The following is a 26,261-nucleotide window of genomic DNA, read 5'->3' as shown; positions in this document are numbered from 1 at the left end:
TGTGGGTTTCTGGGCGCTGAAAAACATCCATTGATCCTCTGTTGATGACAGCTATTTGCTATATATGTATGTATGTATGTATGTATGTATGTATGTACGTATGTATGTATGTACTGCTCATAAATTCACATATACTGTATGTGCATGAGTGACAGAGACAGGGGACAGGGGGAAACAGAATAGAGAGAATGATAGAAATAAAGAAAAATAGTAAAAAAAAAAGAAAAGAAAGACACATTTGTTTTCATTTCCGTATGTTATGCAATGGAGGCACAGAGGGCTCTATGATATATAGATCAGAGCCTTAGGGCACACAGTTTCCAATAACAGTCAGTGGTGCAGTGCCGTAAGATCACACTGCACACAAACTCACTGAGCTGGTCATTGTTAATGTGAACAGCCAGATGACCACAGCCCGGCATTGTGTTTATGTGTTCTTGATTTAATGTAGAAAGCAGACATTGACCTTTAGCAGTCGATTGCTGATTCTGTCAAAACAAATCACTGATTATTAATGGCACAGACAAAATGACACAAACATAGATGATCTCGGACTCATGAAGACTTTTTTTAAAACCTAATAGGCTTCATTTTTTCCGTCTTTGGCCACAGGTTAAAGGTCTTGGTAGAGAACTAAGTTGTGCGTGTAAGCAGGTTAGAAGAGAAAGTAGTCACACGAAAAGCAAGCGATGCAGAAAATCACAGCGGGTAAGACTCAGCACAATAGACAGAACAATACCAGAATCAAAGACTAAAAACTACGCTTTCTGTTTATGCCCTAAAGGCCCAATTAACATATATGCAAATCAGGATAATGAAATAATAATGATAGAGATGTAGCCTTTATTAAAATGGAGGGATGAGTACCTTTAAGATGTTTTTTTACTCTGAGAGATATAAAAGAGTGGAGGAAAAGATAAAAAAAAAAAAGGCCTTCTGTCAAATAGAGTGTTTCATTTGCATGTCTGCTGTTAGGGCCTAATGAGAAATGACACATTTGTAATTACAGTGGACTATAATTAGCTGGTGTGTAGTGAGATGCCAGAACCCAGGTCTTTATGACGGGCCTATACATAAGGGAGAGTTTGTTAAACTGTTTGAAATGTAAGAAGAAAATGGCTGCAAAAAAAGTTTATGCAAAAAAAAAAAAAAAAAAAAAAAAGCTTTAAGATTGTTATTTTCTTTCCACGTGAAACAGAATGTTGGGTTAGAGAGCTCAGAAATTGGCAGGACAAAGCTTTCAATGTGGACATCGATGTTGGTCTTTGCTGTGCCGCTGAAGCTCACTCACCTCCTCCATCACGCCTACTTATGGAGGAGGTGGAGGAGACGTGTTTTTATCGTGGGCCTCCGGGTGTGTATGTTCAAGGTTTTGGCAGAAGAGAAAACTGCAGATGATGTTGATGTTGCTGTTGCACACCGACACACCTCTGACCTCATGTTACTGTTGCTGCTACCTCACATTAGCTTGAAGTGACACTCCACCCCAAAATCTGTATTTTGGGTCTCAAATATTCATCCTCTGAGGTAAACTAGCAGTTTACTGTTTCATGGAGAAAAGCGCCTTTCTCTAGTTTGAATCCATGTCGCTTACAAATGGATTCCTACTAGTTTTCATGGTGGAATAATATGAAGGTGGAAAACATCCATGGAAACTTCTTCTTAGGCTCAGTATGTTCCAGTCATTGTTTCACCAAAATGTGGCTAAATACAAAGCTCCCACTGGAGCTTTGTGGAGGAAAATAGTACAACAAAGACGCAGCGCAGCCATATTTTGGTGACTATGATTGGTTGGAAAATACTGAGCATTTGCTTCAGAGCATTAGAACTAGATGATAAGACAATACCTGCATTGTCTTTTATTTCATAGGACTTTTAACTTGCTGCCCGTCTGGGTAAGAAAGTAATATATTTAGTTGGGTTATGGTGTACTGAGGCATAATGATGACTCCAAAAAATGAAAGCTGAATGATGTGAATTGCTAAAAGGTAAAAGCACTGTACTCATCAATATACCAAGCAGCCTGTAGTATACACCATCAGTCAGATTAACATTACACAGTGCCATCACAATGATTTGTTTGGGGTAATTTAAAGCATGTAGCAGGTGACAGTAACAAAGCGGTGTCTATTTCCCAGAGGATGCATGTTATTTTTTTTCTTTGTTAAACCACTGTTTCAGTGATTCCGGAGGAGTTAACCTTTCAACACAGCTTTAAAAATAGCCACACACCGAAATAAAGGGGAGCTCCGGGGATAAGTAAGACGCTTGTGAAGTACAGGTGCACACAAATGTCTGCACTCACAAAAGTGGACACGCACATGCAGGCACATTAGCACGCACACACACACACACACACACACAGACCACACTGCCCTCTCCATCAGCCCCCCCTGACACCTGGTCAATTTCTGCTCAGGGAAATGCGCTCCTTTCCTATCGATGTGCTTGAATTAGATTGGTTTAACTCATCTGTCTTATAGAGAGGTCAGAGTCTTGTTTCTAAAGGCTAACAGCAAATACATGGAACACTTGCAACCGTAGCATGTTCAAATCCATTTGTTCACAGATAATAGCGTACCCTCATCACTATAAGAGGCAGGTTTTGGTGCTCAGCAAAAATAGAGAATGAATGCAGAGAAAATGCTTTATAAAGCAGTGGTTTGTACTTATACTCCTGTGAGGTTGTAGGTATTGATAGGATCACTGATCAGACTACAAATCCCTAATCACTCTGTAAAGAGTCCTGTGTTGATGGCACTAAAACCCCTCACTGATCTGGCACAGGAGTGGTGAGCATGAATGCACTCACTAATTATTATTAGATTAAATACTGTGCATGCAAAGTTAACATTTCAGTCTTAAAGCAGCAGCAGTCAATACTTTTATATAAATAATTTGAAAAACAAAAAAGATTATGTGTGATATTAACCCACAGAATTATCACCTGACTCAGCAGCTCAAGATCTATATCATTAACCTTGTCTCCTGCAGCAGGCAGCTGTTTTCTGAATATAAGCTCTGATAAACCCACTGTACACTGCCTGCCCAGCACCAAACAGTAAACAGACAAAATTAGCTAAACTAGCTAAAGTGGAGCATTTAGCAGCTACAGAGGCAGATATTTCCCTCAGGAGCTGGTGGACCAAAAACAGGCCTAAAAGGTGAGTGAATACTGGACTTAAATTCATCACGTATACAGAGGAACAACTCCAGGTTAATGCTAATATTACTTTGTATAGGCAAATAGTTGTTGCTAAAATATTCCTCATATCAACTGTTGTGTTTACTGTTTGTTGTGATCCCCCAAACTGGCCAAAAATTGAATTATGTCAGGTTTAAGGTGACACAAGGTGAAAACACAAGCAGTGTCCAAAATAGAAAGGGTTCGTCCTAAAGCATTAAAAGCATCAGTTTTTATCCTCTGTGAACCACGGCTATCCACAGAAACATGTTTGTTTTCTGTGGATAAATGTGATGAATGAATGAAAACAGATGGATGCATGAACCGATAGACCGACTGATCTCACACTAACAGCACAAACATAACACAAGTGTAACCACAGAAGTTACGTGCATGAAAGTCCAGATGTTTCAAAAACATAACCAAACAGGATGGAGTGGTATGCTTTTTGATTTTAACTTTTGACTTGAGTATGACTTTAATGTCAGCTTGGCGACAAAGAGGTTTTGGGGACAGAGACCAGGTATGTGTCCAGTTCCACAGGCAGGTGAACCTACTCCCCTGAGTCTAGCTATTCCATCAGCTCCCCTGACACATCTGTTGATTCACCAAACAGAGAAGTCAATTCTGCCTCTCTCTCTCTCTCTCTCTCTCTCTCTACAGTAGCTCTGTGTTTTGGTCTCTCTGTTTGTATGCACATTCAAAATACACAATTACACAGGGACATAGGGAGAGATGGTATCCTTAAGAAAACTAAAACAGACTCCGCAATGCAAGCTCACCGTTGCTAAGTAACACACAGGAAGCTCCCCGAAGTACACTCCAGTAAGTTCAGTGGCTTGTCACAAGCCTACACATGGCGTCTCTCTGCCACAGTCTGCTTTATACACTCACGAGTAGGCTGAGCAGCAAACTTACGTAGGCACTTCTACTGACGGTGATTGTTTTTTTTGACAACATTTACGTAAGGGCATTCAGCATCTTAAGATATAATGACACAATAAATTTTAATGACATTTAGTGCGCAACAAAAAACAACAACAGAGAGGTCAAAAGGAGATAAATGTGAGAGTGTGAGTGAAAAAGTGAAGTGAGTATGAGAATGAGTAAAGAGAGAGATGGAGAGAAAAGGGGGGGGGGGGGGGGGGGGGGGGGGGGGGGGGGGGGGGGAGGAGACGACGCTATGCTGCAGCAGCAGAAAAGCCAGGCCATGTAATTTATGGGAGCCCATACTCATAAAACATGAATCTTGTCCATGAAGTGCTGAATCATTTGGTGTGCACACCCACTGGTCCGCCTCCTGCTCCCACATATATGCATGTGTGTACACAAGCAAATATGCACAGTAGCAGGAACACACACACACACACACACACACATAGCATCCACCCACACCGAGTCCATCTCTCATTCACACACTCCAACATGTTCTTGATGTACGTGAGGCAAATTTGTTTTCCGCGTAAACTTGTACAACTTGTATTTTATTGACACAGTTAACACTTAGTCCATCATTAACACACACACACACACACACACACACAGACCCCCACGCATACACAAACACTTCCAGCTCATAAGTTCTTTCTGTCTGGTCCTTTCTACCACCATGACCACCACCCCTTGCATCTCCCAGCCATCCCACCTTCTCTTTCCTCCCACTGCACTCGATGTGCTAGCTCGAGTATTCCCAATAAAACTGTTTTTATTATGAGCCCTCTCCCTTCGGGTTGAGGATTGAATAAGTGGCTGCAGTCGGACAGACACTCAATACTAGCGTCAACATGACTTCATCAGGATAAGACAACCCAGTGAAGCATTAGCTGATTAAAAACAATATAATCTCACCCATGTTAAAAGAGTTGGAGAAACAAATGTGCATCGGCTGGCACAGTCATATATGTCGGGAATCTGTTTGCAATGAATTTTGATAATACTGTGGGTCTGACTTTGGTTCTTTCCTTACTCTGTATCATATTAGTCAGCAATTACACAGCTTAATAACATATGAGGCCTATTATGTTGTATTATTTCCAGAGTTGAAAGTAAATGATTGGAGGGATACCAAATTGGAATTAAATTATTTGTTCTACAGTGTCACAGTCAAACTCTGCTGCCAATTAGAGAATGAGTACAAACTCATAAACTCAATATTTATTTGGCATGCGGCGGGAGGGAGAGTTGTTTCACTCTGGAGCTATCTAAATGTTTAATTTTCAGCTTAATCATGGTGAGCATTTTAGCACCAGTGTCATGTACAAGAGGTGGCGTTTCCACTGAGAAACAAAGCCAAAACAGTGAGTACAGGACATCCAGAAGCAAAGACAGAAACTACATAACAGGTTTCTTTAATGCGTCTTCCTCGTACTTCAGCCATTATTTCTCCAGTACTCTATACTTCACATAATTCAGTGCAGTAAAGTGTCAGTGTGCAGTGCAAGAGATGGTTCAGTGCTTTGGCCTTTGCTGTCCAGGTGCTCTGGCTGGTGCGGTAACAGAGAGATTAGAATGTGTTCACATGCAAAGGGCACACATTGATCTTTGCTGCATAGTAATAAACAGTGGACACTTTGCTGAATATTCATGACCCTCCCCTGCTCCAAGGTGATGAGTCTGGAGGTGGACAGGGGAAAACCTGTCATTGAGAGTGGACTAGGGCATCATGAAGGACTGTGAATCCTGCGGATGGTCCGCTTCGCTTCCTCATCCACCGGCCTCCCTTTGCTCCTTCATTTCAACAGCACTGGGAGGCAAACAGCACCATTCCAATATGTTGATCTAAGTGCGGCCACTCGTGCACAGTGCAGGAAAAACACACATACTGTACTGTGCACTGTATGAGGTCAGAGAAAAGAGGAGAATGTTTTATATATGAGAGGCGCTCACATGAAGTAGCTGATAAAGACAGAGAGGGTGAAAGTCACAGGCATCACATGAGGGTAAAACACTTGTATCAAACATATAATAACATGTGGTAACAGGCTTTTTGATGCATTACATGTTCTCAGTTCAAGTAGAGCAAAGGCGCCCTGAATAATTAGCGGATCTCTCTTCTGCCTGTCACTGACACTGACTCGTATATTTTATAAACACCTCTGATCTCTCTAATTCAGTTAGGTGCTGCGATATTGCCACCCCTCCCTGTCATCACTTATTCTCCGTTTCGAGTGAGAAAAACACCAGCCATTGTTTTCTGTGTGTGACCGCTGTGCAGGCATTGTGAGAGTGTGACAGCAACACTTTGACACGTGTTATCTCATAACCACCAGGTAATTCATCATGTATACAGCCCCAACAGAGACCCAGTCCTTTGTGTTAAAAGCCTCTAGAAGACCTACACAGTGGTGTAAATCACCACGACAGAATCAGGGCTGTTACAGCTAGCCTTGGCTTTAAGAACGCTCCTATCTGTTTTAAAATATCCTCTGGCCTTCTATAATAAACCCCCTCAATTACAAACAGCCTACTTTGAGAGGCACCTAGCTAAACAGCCCAGCAGAGTTCATATTGAACTCTCATGAGTGGACAGTAGAGACTGGTACCTTAAAGGGATCCGCTGGCATCCTTGAGTTCACTTGAAAGTAAAAGTTTAAGAAGTAGAACGAATGCAGATGCTGGAACTTTTGCCTGATCTGTGTATATCTGGGATGTTGCGGCACACATAAGTGTGTGTGTGAGTGTGTGTGTGCATGTGTAGCAATGTGTACTTCTGTCTCTGAGAAAATCTCATTTTAGCAACAGTAAAGTTCAGCCCTACCCTTAACTTAAATACTTCAAACATCATTTCCCTCCCAGCTCAAAGAGCACCACTCCAGACCCAACAACATGTTAGCTGAGATGGAAATTGAGAGTATATCCATGATTAAGCGGATGACAAACCCTCCAACCTTAACCACAACCATTTGTGAGTGATTAAGTAGTTCTTCATTGATTATTTCTGTGCAAAATACTCAACATCCATCAATAATTCTTGCCACTGATGTTTACAGATGAGAGAAAGTCAATATGGACAGATAAAGGTTACAGTGTAGTTTCTCATATTGTATGCTCTTTGCTTTTTAAAAAATATTACTGAAGCTCTGGTGTAAAAGGCACGATACAAAACAAAACAAAAAAGATTACAGTAAGCAAATAAGTGTGGGTGGGTGCACACAAGTGGAAAGGGGGCTGATAGGGGGCGCTTAGCCAAGACTGCTCTTGTAATCTATGAGCATCCTATATCCAACACCATATGTCCTCCACGTGAGAACAGGTTAACTGACAAAATGCCCGATCAACTCATGTGGAGCTGCTGATGAATGAGACAAGTTTTCTAAAAAAAACACTGTGTCCTGTAAACTAAGAGGGCTGAATTAAGCATTTTAAAAACATGTATATGGCATTTAATATATACTCCAAATGTATATAAGTTCATCTTTTCATTTCTCTTTTGCAATGTCTGTACACATCATGTGCATCAGAGTGAAAATACCAAAGGCACCATCACTGAGTATGAAGGCTCTATGGTAATTTAGCATGTGCTGTACTGCGCAATAGTTGTAGATACCCATGGTTAAAGCTACCTTGAATTCAATAAGAAAGTCTTTAATCACAGACTTTGTGCTAACCTGTAATTAAATGAATAAAGAGGCTCTCCAGCTTCTCCAAGAGCCGCACTTAACCTGCAGGCAAGTTCCCAAGAGGCTTGGATACCTCCTACTCATGATGTTCTCTCCCAGGATGCTCTCTGTCTCCATCTCTTTATCAGTATCTATCTCTTAATCAGCTTATATCTATCTATCTATCTACCTACCTATCTATGCTGATACAGATTAACTAAGATTACTCAAAACAATATAGAGTATGATCGATGCATAAGCTCTACACATTCTTCAGTTGATGTGGTAAAAAGGATAAAACTAAGGTACTAAAATTAATTAGTGTGTTTAAGTACAGTACAGTACAGTCTGTATCCATTACCGACACAGTTCCTTGCAGTGATTCATGGGTAACAACCTTTTAAAGGTTATACGCCAGCTATCACTCACTCACTCCTTACATTATATGACATATACTCATAATACAAAGCCAACAATGTACACACAAACAAATAAACATACTGTATAATGTCTATGACTCAGTGTCATCTGGCCTTGGAATATCTTCTAGTAGTAAATCGAAGGCAAATGGACCAGCTGTGTAGTCTGTACACTCTGTGAAACTGATGAAGCTTCTCTGATGAGTGGCAGATAGAACTTAAGACTACACAGCAACTGCAGATAAATTTGATTTGAACAAATCATTCTTTTTGTGATTTTGTTATTTTTATACTGTTGTGATGTTGGATGTCTATGTTACACATAGTCAAAGTTCCAAAACATGAGATGAACGTATGTAAAAATGCTCCCAGCAAGTCAAAAGCCAGGGCTTCAGTCATTATTGTAATGTTACCTCTACTTCCTCCTCGTGATGACATCAGATTGTCTGGCAAACGGTCATCTGTTGGTAGCCTTTGTTGCTAAGATTGTTGCTAAGGTTATCACTCACATATACTTGATCAGATTTTGGGATCAAATATGTTCGGATATATTGGAAAAGTTTTCATTTCAAGAAAAGAATGAGAAAAAGAAGTGAAATCCCACGACTACGGTTTGTTTACATAGCCTCTGGAACTGACGGAAGTCTGCCAGTAGGTAGCTTCCAGAATAGCCAATCAGAACAGAGTGAGCTCATCAGGAGGGAGTCTTAAAGAGACAGGAGCTAAAACGACCTGTTTCAGACAGAGGCTGAATTGAAGGGCTACATAAAGTGCAAGTCTAACATAAATAGGGGTTTTTTAAAAACGTAAATAATGCAAATACATAGCAGTATAGCCCAAGAATATACATAAAATCCTGGAAATGTGTGTGATACGTCCCCTTTAATACATGTAAAGAATATGTTATGCCTTGTAGGTCACTCACCAAAGTTTTCTGTGACTTCAGTGCCTTCACAGAAGAGAGCAAACAGAGTGTAGCATGAAGAAATGACAGTGATGATAGCTGACCACCCAACAGTCACTTCAGAGGGGCACAGAGGAGTGTAATGAAGCATGGGGCTGCTGATGTCAAATGGTAATCAAGAGAGGCTTAGTAAATGACAACTAGACAAAGCAACATCTCTTTCTCTTCCTCTCTCTCTCTCTCTGGCTGTCAGCTATTAGCAATAGGAAACAGGAAAATGTATCTGCAAAATGAATTAACTCTGAAAGGGATGCCTTTGATGGAAATATAACATGACAAAGGCACAGACCCAAACTCTCGAACTCAGAAATGTATAAATAATGCACTGGAAGGCATTTTAAGTCACTCTTGACATTCTTCACACATGGCATGAATTACAAAGTAAAATCTGCAATGGGAGCAACAAACATTCAAGATATGAACTCAGAAACTTAAATATTAAAAAACTGAAGGTTGTAGATTGGACCAGGTAGAATTCAGATAGTGAAGTTCAGCACCACCAGTCTATACTATAGTGAGCCTATTCAAAGAGGAGAGCTTCCTTCAGCAAACAGAAAATGGTTAATGGACTGCATTACATAGCATTTTTCAAGCTAAGCAGGACAAAGCGCTTTACAATGCCTCTCATTCACCCATGCACACACTCACACACCGGGGGTTGGCAGAGCTGCCATGCAAGGTGCTGGCAGGATGATATTAGGATCTACAAACTGCAAGCAATCTGAAAGGGGGAGACTGTAGACAGGGGTGTGAATTCCAAAGTGTTTTTTAGTAGTACAGCAACGGAAAAGCAGATGACTTCCATCACAGCTTTACGTGGTGTATGCAATTTTGCACTACAGAAATGCTGAGTTTGTACACCATCAGCCAAAATTATCAAGACGGACAACTGTCATCACACTGTATGTGGGTCTTAACACAGTGCTGACAGCCATTCAAATGTTGGCAACTTTGTCTTCATAGGAGATTTATGAATTCTTGAGACTATACTTGAGACAATAACAAATACACAGATGTGTGAGCACACTATTTAAGGAGGGAATGTATTCATCTTTTTCATAACTGACTTTCCCATTAAATATATAGAGAATATTAGAAAATATTTCTGGCTAAAAGTGGGAAAACTTTGACTGAGAATAAGATGATTTACACCTTGTGTCAAAGTCACATTTGGTGCACTTTATAGTGAACTTTTTTGTACTTCACTTATAGGACAACATTCCACAACAGTTCAGTTATAGTGCAAAGTAAATGAGGCAAATATAGTCTGTATTTATGTCAGTAACTAGGAATGGACAATCTCATGTTAGGGGTGACAACAAAACTTATGGGTACAGGTGGTAATCTTTCCTTTATACACTCTCTTAACAGGATTGTTACTGAAGCTCTAAGTAAAAAAGATATACTAAATATATGTATATAATTCCAAAATAACTTCAAGTATTCTTAAAGTATAGGAGGGAAGGAGTGCTCTCTTAATCAAGAGACTGGCTTTCAGACCCTGTCCAAAACCTAAATCAGAGATGCAGACACACTAAGATGTGTATGCAAACTTGTGTCCAGACGTGATTGGGCAGAAGACTTTGGTTCTGATTGATGGGTTCAGAAGACCACTCAGGCATCCACGGCAGAGGTGCCCTTCATCAGTCATTCTGACTACACAGTGGCCACAGGGACTGATTAAGCTGTGACACCCATAGGATACTCAGGACTCACCACGGAGGGTGGGAGGGGCGGGTGGGACAAATAAAGCTGTGACATCAATGATACGGGAGTGTGACAAATGAAAACTGTGAGAACAAGAAAACCTATAATGTTGTATGTGACTGGTATAGCTGTGACATCCTTTCTTCAAATCACAAATTAATAAAAAAAGATGTGACAAAGCAAAACAAAGAGCCAATGACAGCACTGCCTCCACTTCTGCATTCAAGAGGGACAATTAAAGTTGTTATAATGCATATAGTAAGATGGACAAACTTATGAACACACATCAGTGTTCTCCATGTATGTATATACATCATTTTGTGGAATACATCAGTGGAACACATGCTGATTAATATGCAGTTTTCCACTCAAATATGTACACCTGCATGAAGGCACACACACTTGAGTCACAGGCACAGAAGGGTTAAAGTGAGGCAGGGAGCTGTAAAGGATCCGGTCTTGACCCATATTTTGACCATACTATCCAGGACAACCTGCTTAGCTTCATCCAACTGTTCTCCTATTATACTGTAAGTGGGTCTTGCCACTGCACACACAACTGCCACTCCTCAGCATCCACAGATACTCAGCTGTAATATGCACAAACTCCATCTCTCATTCACACACTCCAAACTGACACAGCTATCATTCATACGTACTCAGCTTCACATTATACAGAGTACAAAGTGTGTAAACCACCAGCACAGCAGGAAAAAAACAAATACAGATGTTTTCATCACTGACAATAAAAGAGAGGTGAATCATGGTCTTTTAAAAATGTAGACTGGGGGTAATTTTGTCTATGCTGCAAAAATAGTACTAACAACTGCGCTTTACAGACACAAAAAACACTGAACATTAAGTGATAATGACTAGAATGACGTATGGCAGCACGCTCTGACGCAGTGACTGCAAATACAATGACAATAATGTTAAATTTAAAGGGGATCTATTATGCTCATTTCCAGCTCTATATTTTTATTCTGTGACTCCTCTAAAGTAGCTTGGTATGAGTCACAATTCAAAAAAACTCCTTATTTATCTTATACTGGCCCTTTATGCAGCCCCTCAGTTCAGTCTCTGTCTCTTAACAGTCTTAGCTCCTGTATCTTTAAGGCCTCCCTACTAATGAGTTCACTCTGTTCTGATTGGCCAGCTTTCCGGTAGCCTGCCAAGGGGCAGCCATATCAGAGTTGTTACCGCCGATGCAAACCCAACATTTCCTGCTTTACTGCTTCATATTAAATGCTTTTAAATGACTAAATAACAGGAGACTTTTATTGTGAAAAAATTACAGGAAATCAAACATGTTCCTCACTGAATTAGCAGAGTTTTGTTAACGACGCTAAAGACCAGTCGACACATCATATGGTGATATTTGGAGTTCTTTGCTCAGTGGATAGGGAGGGAGGAACAGCACAAGCAGAAACAGCGACAGTAATGATGATATTTGATGAAGACGCAGCACTTCCAACAGGAAGAACACTCACAGCATGTTAGATCAACTCAAGTCATGGCTCGGCGTGACTACCCTCAAAACAATGGAAATATACTATAGTGTTAGAGGAGTGGAGCAGCGAACTCACATGCTGTGCATTAACCATATAAAGAAATCCGTCACGAGCCGACGTAGGCTCAGGCTGAAAGTAGAAAAAAATAGTTTGAAACCGAGCGTTCAGAGCAGTCTGAAGCCAGTGCTTTCTGCTCACAGGGATTATTTCTACATACATTTACCTCATTAATTGACACTTTGACCACGTTTAATATGACCATCTGACACTGCAACATTATATACATGACTGAAAATAAGGAAAAGCATAATAGGTCCCCTTTAATGGAATTGAAGACATGAATACATTAGGATTCTTAGTTCGGTAATCAAGGCACAGAGCATAAAGCCCAGTCAAGTCCACTGGGTACTTTGGTGGTTGGTTGTGCGCAGTGCACCCAAATTGCTCATGAAAATAGGGTTGCATTAGAAATAACACATTTTCATACATTATACTGTAAGTGAGTGTGTTAGGGGTTAGTTAGGGGGGCTGCTAAAAATCATGGCCAGTCCCATCTGCTCCATAAAGTATTTAGAAAGTTTCAGTCTGCTAGTTGACGTCAACATGCAAATAAAACACCCCCAATAAATAGAAATGACCTTGTCTGGACCTTCAATGTGGTACAAACCCAATGTGGTCTGACACCTCCTCTCGTCTCTCTGGAGCACCGCCTTGTGTTGACTCTAAACAACAGATGGGCATGAATATGTCAAGTGGTTCTTAAATGCTCAACGATGTGCTACTGTAGCACCACATGTGTAAGTGCATTCATGCTCACACAAACACACACACACACACACATACATAGGTATGAAGAGAATCACTGATCACTGACACACCTCAGGTCTAGGAGCATCCACCTCCCCCTGCTCCCCATTTTCATCTGTCACTCATGCACACAAGTGGTGATCCTTTACTGTGTTCCTTTAAAACTGATCTGAAGATACAGTACAAGTCCAAATAAACTAAAGGCTCAGGGCCTGAAAATGTAATTGGTTTGTGTCGACCGATATGAATGTGACTTTGGTCCAAGAATTAGATCAGAGGGGATGCTCAGGTCACTGGACTTCATTACAGAAACTCTATTCCATTACAATATCTTTAGTCAACAAGATGAAAACAGTAATAAACAATGTCCATAGTATCGGAATGAATACATCTAAAGATATTATTAAAGTAATTACACCAACAAAAACTTCTCCACATTTTGATACATATTACAAGGGTTCAAGACTAGCAGTTACTTAATCAAACACACACAGCCTCTGCAGTGCTCTGAGCTAATTAACACATGTTAATAAGTTAACATAATGGTCAGATAACTTTAATTTCAGACAAATATACTATAACTAAGAGCAGCTAAATGTTCATTCAGGCACAAAAAAAAGGTGTAGAAAAAAAAGGTTCCTTGCTGCTGATTTACACATTTTGGAAAATTTGATTTATGTTTTCAGAACATGAAACTATTATAATGCGTAAAAAAGAGGGAGGAGGATATATACATACAATGTAACTCCTCTGCCTCCAAAGAAGAGCCAATTTGAGCTTGAAATGTTGAACTACTTCTCATTTTAAATAAAATTTAAAAGAGGGTGTTTAACAGTGTTGCAAGTCCTTGGGAGGCAGAAAATCACAGTTACAGTTTTTTGGAGTCAGCATCAGAACTGTGTTTTGTACACAGATATTTACACAGCGACAAAACAAGCACCAAACACGAGATACATGTTCATTCACTTACATAATACAGTCCTCTCAGCCAGATCAACCATTAAAAGGTTGAAATTATGATTGAAATCTCTGGAAAAAGCTAGTATGTGGACCTTCAGTTAGGATTATATCAGGGGTTATGACTGAAGTAAAAGTGTTATGGATGAAACCATAACAGCTACTCAGGGCGCATGTCCATCTCCAGATCCATCTCCATGACAACTGACTCCCTTTGCTGATAAAGACTGTATGATATGGTTAGGATTGTTTTGTGAAATTAAAGGCATTTGTTGTGTTTATGGTCTTATGGTCTTTTGGTTTTTCTTTTCTTTCCCTTTAAACATATACGTTACAGTATCTGCAGGCTTTATGTCAGTTGAGGACATGACTTTCGTTGAATTGTACGGTGAGCATAAACTCTGTGTTCAAGCTGAGTGCCCATAGTCAGTGTTAGAAAGTAACTAAGTACATTTACTCAAGCACAATTTTTAGGTACTTGTACTTAACTTGAGTTTTTCCATTTTATTATACTTTATACTTCCGCTCCCCTATATTTCAGAGGATAATATTGTACTTTCTACTCAATCACATTTTTTGACAGCTTTACTTATTTTTCAGATGAAGGCAAAATGGATGATACACAAGCTTTTAAAATACAACACAAAAATGAAAACAATGGTTTCCAACCTTTTTAGTTTTTGATGTCTTACAAAAAGCAGTGTGGGGGTCACATTTCAGATGTCTATGAGTTATTAAAAGCTCCACCAAACAGTGATTTTTCCCTTTAAACTTCTCACATGGTTTCATTTCAATAAATGTTCAAATGGATATTTCACCAAAAATCAAAGATTAGAGAAAAATTCCAAAAACTGAAAACAGATTTATGTATCAGCACTGTTTTTTCTTCTTTCCTCTCCCATTAATCATCTTCTACTTTAATAAATTAAGTACATTTTGCTGAAAATACTCATGTACTCTTACTTAAGTAGATTTTTTTCATGCAGGACTTATACTTGGAATGGAGTATTTTTTCATTGCTGTATTGGTACTTTTACTCAAGTAAAGGATCTGAATACTTCTTCCACCACTGCCCATAGTATGGTGGCATCATTCATTCAAATGCCTTCCTGTCAAATGAGTGGCAACTGCAAGTCAAGTCAAGTCAATTTTATATAGCTCCAAATCACAAGTTATCTCAGGGTACTTTTCACATAGTCTAAATCACACTCTTTAATTTACAGAGATCCAACATTGCCCCATGAGCAAGCACTTGGCGACAGCGGAAAGGAAAAACTCCCCTTTAACAAGAACGAACCTTGAGCAGAACCGGGCTCGAGGTGGGCGGCCATCTGCCTTGAGCTTCAACGTTTCCTTACCTCCTCTCAGCCTCAGCACTTACAGCACATTAAAAATATATCACTGCTACAAGATCTTCTGACAACACCATCTGTTCTCTGTTGACCATGATGACGGCAAAACAGGTTAATGGTTAATTTATTGCTTTTGCATGATAGACAGACCCTTCCTGAACACAGTGAACCTGGCCACTGGTAATACAGTGCCAGTGAATCATCTGCTGTGGAGTCACAGTCTGTCGGAGACATTCAGGGGCGCCACTTTCTGTCAGCGAATGAGGTATTTACAGGAGGGGAGGTGATTGCGACTGTTGTGTCTGTAACCTAGGAAGGCTTCTCACCTACTGGAACATGATGAGAGCTGAATCACAGGGTGGGAAAATGGCACCTGATAGTCATCTGTTAATTTATCACTTACAAGCAAGGCCATTTGGGATGATGCAACATAAAGAACCAATATCACCAAGATTCAATTTAAGGATATTTCTTAGTGACCAATCTCTTCACTACAATTGGCTGATAAATCATGTTTGATAAAAAATGTATATGCTAATACTAATGTATATGCCATCATTTTTTTCATCAACTGCAGAAGAGAAGAGACAAAAGAGATTTTGTGTTAAGAATATTAAGAGTAACTGCACTGAAATGAATAACTTAGAAGTTGTATGTTAAATCAACATGCATGCATCAACATGAGACAAACTAAGTTTACTCTGTTTATTTATATCTGTTTGTGTATATGTATTTATGTATTTTCACTTTTTCAACTTTTTTATTATTTTTTTCTCCTCTCTTTTTCTCTTTTGTTTTATTTTAACAAGATTAATCTACACATTGGGTGTATAAAGGAGATGTTAGTTTACAGGGGCTGGTTCTATGGATAAAGGTGCACTCTCCACAGGTTGTCTGGTAAGAACAGGAACAATGTTGATGGGTCAATTAAACCAATTCTTAACACACATACACTTATTGACATGCCACTCATTTATTGCTGATAGTTTGGGCTACTCCTTGCCACAGCCCCAATTTAGTGGAGCAAAACTGAATCATTTAAAGTCCAGCCAGAAGTGGCTTGTGGGAGTGCTGGGAGTCTGATAAGCCGAGTAACCGGCTATGTGTAAGTCTTGTCTAGAACTTGGATCTGGGCGGTCAGCACCAGGAATGACTGCCGTAACTGCCAACTGGCCACAGGGAGCTGCTGGTCAATGATAAGGACAATTGTGCCAACAGTTGGATCATCCGTTTCCTGTTGCCACTTGGAGCTGGTCTGAAGGGAAGGCAAATAGTCCCCGATGAAGTGGATCCAGAATTGATCGATCAAGTCTTGGTACTGCCTCCATCTGCGACGACTGAGGAGCTCTGTGTCTGGGTAGATGACCTGTGCTGTTGATCAGGCCACCCCATCAGCAGCATATTGGGAGTGAATGGGTCTGGGTCTGCAACATCTGTTGAAGTGTAACCCAGGGGTTTGGAGTTGACGATGCTCTCCAACTCAATCAGTGTTGTTCTCAAGACCTCCTCAAGACCTCTGTGACAGTCTGACATCCCAGGGTGGCGTGTAGAGTGGACTTGATGGAGTAAATCTCATGCTCCCAGGAACTGCCAAATTGTGGCAGATTGAACCAGAAATGAATTGGCTGACTGGCGAGTTGTGACTGTAGAGCTGGGGCAAGTGAGTTGAGGCATCTTTGAGTTCAGAGCTGGTGCCTCTGAAGTTTGTGCCTTGGTCAGATAACAGCACGGAGGGCTTTCCTCGTCTTGCTAAGAAGCAACAAACTAATTCCCATTAGAAATAAGTCCGTATACATACGAACTGGCAGATCAAGGTGTATGGCATGGGTTGTTAGGCATTTGAATACTATGTCACATCATTTCTCTGTGCACCACCTCATCTTAATGAAGCATGGCCAGAAACAGTCCACACTTGTGGAATAGAATGCTGGGTGGTGGAGCCATAAGTTGGAGGGTGAAAGGTCAGCCATTTTGGGGATGATTGGGTTGCTGCACCATTTCCGACATTCAGGACAATTATAATGGTGTTTGCAGATGTCCTCTCTCCCGCAAAGGATCCAAAACTGTCTGCGTAGCTCAGTTAAGACTCTCTGAGGTCCTGAGTGGGCAGCTAGTTCAGGACTGTGGTGGAGTCTAGGTGATGCTGGAGATGTGGAGGGTGAACTCCTTCTTCAGGACAGCAGTGAGCTGGGCACCAATGTGGGCAGCACAGAGTTCCAGTCTTGGGATAGATTGCTGACAGACTGGGGCAACTCGCGATCTTGCTGCTAGGCATGCCACTTGGATTTCACCTGTATGGTCCACTGTTAGAAGGTAGACTACAGACCCATATGCTCTCTCTGATGCATCTGAAAAGATGATCCCACAGGGTCGACTGGAGTGATGAGATGAGGATAGTCTGAGCCAATGAGCAGCAATGGTTGTGCCTGACTGAGTGGAGGGGCAGACCTCTGAGGTGACAGTAAGTCTTCAGCAAGGTGTCAACAGGATAAGAATGTTTGGAGAGACCGACCTCTATTGCTGTGAACAGTCTGTGAATCCAGAACTGTTTCTGGGGGTGAGTGGCGGAGGACATGGAGAAGGAGACATTCCTGGCACAGTCCTGGTATCTTGGCGGATGGTTCTGAGTACCAGGCTCTCACTCTGTTCCTTGAGTCCCAGCTCTTCACCAGCACTGTGGAGGAGAATTGTACGCTCAGATCCATCGTCCTGGATGGCATCTGTATCAATCTTCCTTTTGCCGTTGTAGAAGCACACCTTAACCATCTTCAGCAGCACACAGCTACTTCTCCAAGCAGGATCTAATGGGGGCTGGCCTCTCTGGTCTGACAGCTGTTGATAAATTGGCCTCATGCAGCACTTCCAGGTGAGTCTGGTTGCACAGCTGACATTTGGCCTTGAGGTAGCACTGTGCCGCTTGATGATCTCCAGATGTCCAGCACTGCTAACCCATTTTGATCCAAGCCACTTTCTGCTCCTTTGTGAGTTTCTTGAATTCTGAGCACCGCTTAAAGTAATGGTGAACATTGTTGCAGAAGGGGCAATACTTCTGGGGCTTCTCTGGTTTGTTTGCCTGGTACCATACTTGTGTAGGAGGCTCTGATTCCTTTGCTGTGGTTTCAAATCCAAGCAGGACAGTGGCGGAGCACGCTGCAGGCTTCTGATTGGACTTGAGTCCTCTCTGACGGTTTAGTTGCCCCTCTGTCGATAACTGGGGGTGATGGGTCTGTATGTCATCATCTTGAATGAGGACTTCATACTCCAACTACTTGAATTGTGCTCTCAGGTCATGTGGCAACTTTGATAGCAGGCATGAAATGTGCAACCCACACTCCAGTTCCATTCTCCCTTACTTCTCCAGCTGGTCAAGCCTTCCAACTAGGGCCCTTGCTTTCAGCGCGAACAGGTGGAAACCTCTACTGTCACTGCTTTTGATTGCAGGCTCAGCCGGGACCTCAGTGATGTGCTGCAGAGCCAATTTATGATGCTGGCCGTAGAACTCTATCAGAGAGCCCATGGTTTTGCTATAGGGGTACCTGCTATTGCTGTAGGAGTCAGCAATCAGAAGGGCTTCGTCCAGCTTGAGATGGTTGACGAGGACTGAAGCGCTCAGTAGCGTTGTTGGGTAGGATGTTGTCAAGTGCTATCTTCAAGTGGGCAAACTGACAGTGGTCTCATAAGTGAAGTATAGAATGTGAGGCTTTGGTCCATGATACATTGTCTCCTGATGAGATGGAGAGCATGGCTGACTGTAGCTTCTCCATTCCCTTGATTCTGCTGGTGGCCAGTGAGATAGATCACCTGACATATGATGAAAGTGAGCAGGTGGTCCGCAAGGAAGAGTGTATGGCTCTGCTTATTCTGGTGTGGATTCTCTGTCCGCTCTCTGTTCTCTGGATTCAGGTTCATGTTCCTGAGATGCTCAGTAAGCTGAGTAACAGATGGTAGTCGAAGATACTGTTGAGGTGGCATCCACAGGAGTGAGCCCTGAGCTGCTGTGCTGACAGGGGGAGGACAGGACACTGGTGGCAGTGGCGGAGGGAGTGGCTCACCAACTTGATGGGGGCACACTGGGGAGATGACTCAGGCCAGGGCACATCAGGTCATCCTCCGGTTGGCTGAGGGGCTGTCTTGTCAGCACTGAGAGAAATGAGGAAGGACAACAACAAGCTCAGGCAAGAGATGCAAACCCTCCTCAGCGCTCTTACACTGCAACCACCGGCTGCTCCTCAACCTCCGACCTCATGCTTCAACGCTTTTGATCAAAAGCATCTCCTCCAGTTTGAGGACAGCGGTGCCTCCTTCACAAAGGCCTCTGCTCCAGACTGCGCATTCACACTGCCGCAATATACCAGACCACTTATGGGACAGGGTCCTGGGGTGTCTGTCCATCAGGAATGACTTTAGGTGCTTCGTGATACTTGCTATCTCCCTCAGTGGAGTGGTCAGGGAATGTGTGGGACTGAGGTAATTCTTAGAACACTCACCAGGAAGTCATCAAGATAGCGGGTTCAATGAACACACAATGCAAGAGTAATCCAATGCAAGGATAAACAGTACAAAGATGCATAAATGAAGAGAATAGAGTCCTAATAACTGTAAGGGAGTATCAACAAGGAGCAACCTTTTAGCTTAGAAAGGCTCATATCTATTTCTACTGGTATAATGCACACAGAGGACGAACTAAAGAAATGCACCTCAGTCCCTTAATGGACGCATCAGCACTCTCACCATGCCGCCATAACATAAACAAATAACATCTCGACGGCACAGTGATACATCACTAATCAACAAATAACATCGTAAGGGATCATATGCATTACAAGGAATAACAGTAAAGAACAACTGCAATGGTTAACTAACGTGACGAGACTGTCAAACTATTACAGAGACTCAAGCACTGTCATAATACACTAGACAGCACAATACCAAATCACTACTGCAAAACTAGTCGCAAGTAACAAGAATAATTGAGTACTCACATTCTCATGTACGCACAGGAGAGAGTAACACAGAAAACATGAAGCAAGAGTCCAGAAAAAAAATGCAGCTGCAAGTCAAACAGGAGTCCAGAAAAACTGCAGTGTTAAAGGAAATAAAAGTCCAGAAACTGCAGCAGTGAGTGAAGTAAAAGTCCAGAAACTTCTCTTATTCAGCTCGGGCCAGACGTTTCACCCTGAGGAGGTGCTGAGTTGTTCGACAGCTGAGCGGAGATCTATGATTGGTGCAGAGAATCCTGACACTGTCTGTTCACATGTTGACCATGTGTCCTGACCACCTGTCCTCATGTCCGCAAGGCCACAGACTTTGCATGTGAACTGTGAGTGGGCTGAAAGAGGGACTTCGCTGGAAACTGGTGAAGAGAGGATGACCTTCTGAACAGGGTGCACACATCACTAACTTAAGGTGCAGTGTGTAGAATTTAGTGGCATCCAGCAGAACAGACTTGGCAGATATGGAATATAATATTCATAAGTATGTTTTAATTAGTGTAAAATCCCTGAAAATAAGAATTTTTCTTTACCTTAGAATAAAATCTACACATCTACATAGGGAGTGGGTCCTCTTCCATGGAGCCCGTCATGTTGTACCGCCATGTTTCTACAGCAGCCCAGAACGGACAAACCAAACACTGGCGTTTTTTCGTGAGTTTCATGGCCACTGTAGGTTCTCCTACAGACTTGGAAGGGGAGCGGGAAGGGTTATCATTTGGATATGATCTGCAACCTCAATGTTAGATGCCACGAAATCCTACACACTGGTCCTTTACAAACGATTCAGTGGTTATGCAATTGCTTTTGAAGCAAGAGTTGGCATGTGCTAGACACAATAAAGTAACATTCAAAGGAACACTGCTCATTCATGTGTGCATGTGTAGTGTACAGTATTTCTGTTCTCAGGTGTGAGGGATTTTCAGCCATTTAGATCAACAGGAGGGAGTGTGCAGGATCAGAGGGCTAATGAGTTAACACTGCAAGGAGTGGAGCAGTCTAATATAGCTGACATTTACCAGTTCAAAGGTGTAATGGCAAAAACACATCAGATACATAAAAGCAAGGCTGAGGTGTGAGAGGACAGAGGAGTAATAGTTTCAAAGATGAGAATAACTGGTTGTTAAAAGGCACAGAATTGTAGAGAATTGACAAACAGTGCACCTAGAGATGAGAGGTACAGAGAATGAGAGATTATAAGCTAACAGGTTAATGGAAAAGATACTGTAGTCAGTGGGGAGACTTCTTTAACTTCCACTGACTGGAACCAGGGATGTTTCATTACATACTACCATTACATGCCATGTAAAGAAGGCTTACTATGCTTTATCACTATTGCCTTCAGGGGCACAGGGGGGAAAACGGTTTAAAATGTTCTTCAAAAAATGCAAAAAATGGCCTGTGCATGATTAGTTTAGCAGGTAATATGACAAGTTGAAAGTGATAAGTTTCAAATGATGGTACATTCCTCATTAGCACTTCATCACAGTGACTAAAACCATTCAATGTTATTTAAAAACAGAGAAAAAAGTAAAATATAGACAGGTGATAAATTAAAGGTAAAACCAACCTAAAGTGTCTTAGTATGGTGTCTAAGTAAGGTGTTGGACCACCACGTGCCGCCAGAACAGCTTTAATGCGCCTTGGCATTGATTCTACAAGTCTCTGGAACTCTACTGGAGGGATGAACACCATTCTTCCAAGAGATATTCTCTTATTTGGTGTTTTGATGATGGTGGTGCAGAGCTCTGTCTAACACGTTGGTCCAAAAGGCGTGAGAGGTGAAGCTCGCCTGGAGCACCAAATGTGCTGGGGCCAGCCCTGTGTGTTTCACATCTCACTCTCAACACCAACAACCCTTATTCTAAAAGTGTGGACTTCTGAAGTAAATATATACTATATGGACACCATCGATACTTTTGTTGTGGGACTGTTTTTCATGATTTGGGCTAGGTCCCTTAGTTTGAAATATGGGTCTAACCTCCAACTTTGTGGTTACAGTTTGAGGTAGAACCTTTCCTGTTCCAACCTGTCAGAACTGCAAGAGGAGTGTGTGGAGGATGTTAAAGCAGCATGTTAATGCCCATGGTTTTGAGATGTTTAATGGTCACATATGATTGTACTGAGGGGGCCCACGCTTTAAGCCATGCAGTGTTTGTCATTGTATATTACAGCAGTGACATATATTGGGATAATATACATTTTCTGTCTGGAAATTCAGTTGAATGAATGTACTACAATAGAAAATGTTTTGTTGGTTAATCAAGTGAATTAAATAAATGACAATTCAAGGTATTTCATCACAGAGAGACATGTAATCCAATATAGCCATGAAGTTGTCCTGCTTTTTCATGTGTAACATTGACCTGTTGTGGACGAGTTTTCACAGCCCTCTTGGCAGCAGACATTTTGACTTGTCATAGCAGGAAAAGCACAGGTGTCACTAATAACATTAACGATGGCTCCAAGTGTCCCAGTAAGCCTGCATGACAGTGTGATAGTGAACCAGCATGCACAATACCAAGACCCTGAAAATGAGGCAGCTAAATGGAATTTTGCCATCATTAATTTTATTATTTACACCTGTGCTTTTCCTACTGTGACATGACAAAATGCCTTCAGTGAAAGAAGTCTATGGCATAAAACAACCAGGGATGTTAAAGGCCCTGCACACTTACACAGGTGTTTTTCACTTTGGCCGATTAGACCTTTAGTCGGATTGAGACTGGATGGAATCATTTGATGTCACACAACTCTATAAACCAATAAGAATGATAACAGAGAAAGTTGTACCAGGAGAATGAGGGAGATGTCAATCAAGCCAAGTTTGGTCAAGCCCACACAGTTCTGAAAGGAGGTCATCAGGCAACTTAAATGAACACCTGAGTAGGTGGACTATCGGTGGGTAGGGGATTTAAATGAATAGCTTCTTCAAAGTTGGTATATTGCAAAAACTCTACATATCACCCAACCTTAGATAGAAGAATGCTGTGGAGAGGGGAACGCCTCCAAGATACCGGTAATTTTCAGCTTCAGTTCATTATATTTTTCAAAAGAGGAAGTCAGACTTTCCTGATTTTTAACATCATTCTTTCCACAACTAATACTTTCCACAACTAATACTGTTATATTTGCTGTAGGTCAACCCTTTATGTCACTGTGTGAGAATTTTCTCTCAACAAACATTTGTATCTGCCAAAGTTACTTGGTTAGATTATGTAAGCCAAACAAGAAATGAGCGTGGGATATTGCTTATTTAAATGTTTTAAAAACAACAGCATATGCTACATTATTAAAGCTTGAGGAAAACTGCTGACTCCCGTTCCACCTCTTCACAAAAATGAAGCGTCTCTCCTCAGATTTAGGCAGAAACATGCTTGTCTGCCCCAATGCAGTTTCCTTGTACCGTCGACATGAATAAAGCATGTGGGGTGTACGACAAGGCCTATCCTCTGTGTCCAGTCACTTATCATTAGGGAGAGTGACACACACTAACTGCACTATGTCATAATTAGACAACACTCACTTCACTTGGAATCTGGAGGAATAACACATATGACAAGTTTCTACCGCGGGGTAAAACACAAGTGATGGCTGCTGCACTGCTCTTTCATGCTGCAACAGTAAGAGGACGCTTAACTGCAGTAGTCTTTTCTAAAAACAGTAACAGTTGTTTCTTGAATGTGTTTTTAGAGTGAGAGAACAAGCTTATACGCTGGCAGATGGACAGTGACGAAACATGTAATAGTCTGTGAAAAAAGGAGCTCTCTTCGGAATCTAGCAGGACTGCACCTTAGTGTTCATTATCAAATAATCTGTCAGTTATTTACAGTTTATACTGTATCAGAAAATAGTGAAAATGCCCATTATAATATCCCAGAGCTTAGGATGACGTTTTCAAATAGTTTGTTTTGTCAGACCACCAGTTCAAAACCCAAAGATAATCCATTTACAATGATAAAAAAAAAATCCTTACATATAAGAAACTGGAGCCAGCACTTGTTTGCATTTTTACTTATTTACATTAAACACAATTCACTTTCTGTTAATTAACTAATTATTATTGAACAATCATTTCAGCTCTAGGATCTGGACATTCCCCAACATTTTTGGTGTCACATTCACGCTGTCATACACAGTGCAGCCTATACTGGACATCAGGACAACAGCAGGCTTACTTTAGCGCAGGTTGCCAGTTTCCTCAACCCCTAGCTGTGCAGAGCCTTTCTATGGGCAGGAAAAAGTGTCCGGAGACCACTGATAATGATAGGTTTGGATAGATTTTGCATGGCTATAACAACAACAACAACACCATCCATATAAACGAGTGCCCCTGGGGAGACAGATATGCATGTCATAGGCCTAAGATATACACATGGATATAAACACTTGCTTACATGCATGCATACACACTCCTCTCAGCTAGCAGACAAATACACCAGAGGTGACCAAGCCAAACCATTTACATTAACACGGCATGTACAGTAGAATCAGTCTCAAACCCAAATAAATATACTAGAAATACACTGATTGCTTTCTGTCTCTCAAGGGTGAAATCTGTTGTCAGACACTGTGGGGGAGCCCATTTATTTCAAGGGGTAGACAGAATATTAGAAATATAACTAAATATTAGCATCTCCCATTAACACCTCTCAGCATAATCCATAATATGATAAAAAAAACTGCAACATTTAAAGTATAAAGCTGACAACAACAACAAAAAAGGCGTACTTTGTAAATTGGCAACTTAGTGCAAATTGCTACAGAAAAGTTGTTCTTTTTATATTTTCCTTCTTGGTTTTTTGTTTTGTTTTGTTTGTTGTTGGATTTTTGCCTTTACTTTGATAGTTGCTAGTGCAGTGAACTGGGAGACAGAGGTACACCACACAGTCTCAAAGCAGGGATGTCATAGTTATATAGCATCTCTTTTAGACAACTGCATTTATTTTTTTTTTTCAGCAGGCATCAGTCTGTGCATGTCACCATTACGTGAGTCACCAACGGTGGATCTCCACTTATAATGTAAATGGCAGACTAAAATAAGATCATGTTTCTTCCTGTGAGAAAGCACAGGCGCAGGAATTATTATATTAGTCCAGGTCTGAGTCTGTTCCTTCCAGGAGAGCTTTAGATTAACTATGACTCAAATACCGTCTTTTGAAAATTTCGGGCTGGATTATCACCACAAAGAATGCCATCTCTCTCTTTCTCCCCATGCTTCTCAATCCTCCTGTTTTTTTTCTTTCTCTCCGGTAGAATAGCACGCAGGCAGAGTACACAGTGTTTTCCACTGAATAAACCACATGTGTCATCACAGAAGATCCTGTGTGTGATCAGCGGAGGAAGGCGGGAGGCACAGGAAAAACGTGGAAAGGTTAAGTGTACACAAAGATATTGACGTGTGACTCAGAGAGAAGAAAGAGGAGTGGAAATCTGTCGGATCATGAGGCATGACTAAACAGAGAGAGACAGGAAAGATGGAAAGGAGAAAAAAAAAAAGGCAGGTAGGTAGAGGTTGAGACGAAAAGAGGGTTAAAGTGAGAGGCAGAGAGAGAGAGAGAGGTGCAGTAGTGTGTCCCCTGTCCCCCTTGAGTCTAGCTGCACTAATCAGCAACACAGTGTCCCCCTGGGTGACTTAAGCTCCTGCAGAACAGGACTCTGGATGTCAACAACCCACTGATCCCCTGCTTCCTGGTGGGAAACACATGCGCGCACACACACACACACACACACACATGCGCAGGCACTCGAGCAGTCAGTCACTCCCTCAC

General features: G+C 41.4%; 1 protein-coding gene across 6 annotated transcripts in view; it reads right to left on the bottom strand.

Moving 5' to 3' along the window:
* Positions 1-26,261, bottom strand: part of fgf14 (fibroblast growth factor 14) — a 129,689-nt gene that overhangs the window by 53,989 nt on the left and 49,439 nt on the right. The window lies entirely within an intron of this gene.

This window comes from Thunnus albacares, chromosome 11 (assembly GCF_914725855.1).
Source record: "Thunnus albacares chromosome 11, fThuAlb1.1, whole genome shotgun sequence".
NCBI lineage: Eukaryota > Metazoa > Chordata > Actinopteri > Scombriformes > Scombridae > Thunnus > Thunnus albacares.
This window is presented reverse-complemented; position numbering and strand designations above follow the sequence as displayed.